The sequence below is a fragment of the Spea bombifrons genome, chromosome 9 (genome assembly GCF_027358695.1).
Source record: "Spea bombifrons isolate aSpeBom1 chromosome 9, aSpeBom1.2.pri, whole genome shotgun sequence".
Taxonomy (NCBI): domain Eukaryota; kingdom Metazoa; phylum Chordata; class Amphibia; order Anura; family Pelobatidae; genus Spea; species Spea bombifrons.
This window is the reverse complement of record NC_071095.1, coordinates 19010622-19011992: the sequence shown is the minus strand read 5'-3', so window position 1 is coordinate 19011992 and position 1371 is coordinate 19010622.

Sequence of the window (1371 nt, the reverse complement as noted above, 5' to 3'; positions counted from 1 at the left end):
TAGATCTAAAGCAACTGTAACATAATAAGTAAAACATATATAATGCCTCTAAGTGCCTTTATGTGATATATTGTCTGTGCGTTATTATGAAACTGTGCGTATTTGCGTATATGCATGCGATATATTTATGGACTCACAACTACAGATCTCTCTCGCTTTCTCTATACACACATATATATTATATCCTTAGTGGAATAACTTGGACTAGTAAACTTACAATTTTAATTGTACTTTATACATGAATCATTAATACAAACTCCACTGAGGGTTATATCAGTAAAATATATATGTTTATTGGGATGTTAGATTTTTCCCAGAGATGAATTATTAAGAGGCATTAATATGATTTATGTAGTTTACTAAATCAACTGATCAGGGATATTCTTTAAGAACTGCTGGGATTATTGTTTTTGTAATATATATATATATATATACACACACACACATTTATATACAGTAGATAACACACTATGTGTGTATCTATAGTGGATCATTGTATTTCCAAATTACATTTGAAGAATTTTCTACATTCTCTAATATATACTTGTAAATAAAATCAGCATGCCAAAGATGTGAATTGAGTATTAATGTGTGTATGATTTACTAATTACACATACCGACATATACATTGCACTATAATGTAACCCTTGCAGTACAATGCATTTCAATTGGTTCTGTTAAAATAATCTGGAAGAAAAAAAGAGAATTTAACTTTTGCATTTGACAAATATGATGGTGTATATATATATATATATATATATATATGCGCACTCACTAATTTGTGTATACAATGGGCAATATTATACTTGTATATATATAGTGTGTGGTATTTTTTTAAGGGGGGGGGGTGATTCTGCTGAAAATCCAGAGAATATTCATAAAACTTTCACAATTCTCTCATTTCAGATCATCGGGATAATTTGGCTGATGGTTCTCCTTTCCTATTCAGTGCCTCAAACAATATTCACTGCACTGAAAAAAGGGTGAGACTATAGCAAGAGGAAGAAATGGGATAGAAGGGGCATTTTGCCTGCTGGAGACATGATTGTTCAAGAGGAAGGCACACTATATCTCTCCCTCCCTTTCTCTCTCCTTGTGTTAGAGGAGAGCTGTATTCACTTCCTAGAGACTGAAGGGAGGTTTCTTCAATAGCTTCTGACCCCACACAATCCATTTGATTAACACTCAAGATGCAGAAGAATGGAGAACTTTGTCAATCATCTGGTGCCAATCCAAGTGCATACTGTGTCACCCCAAACCATACACCACCTCCCATACCCAGCTAGTCCATGGGGGCTGGGAATTCACTGATCACATTAAATGGTACATATAAATAACAAAATGTTAATTTTTTTTAGAATGCAACATACC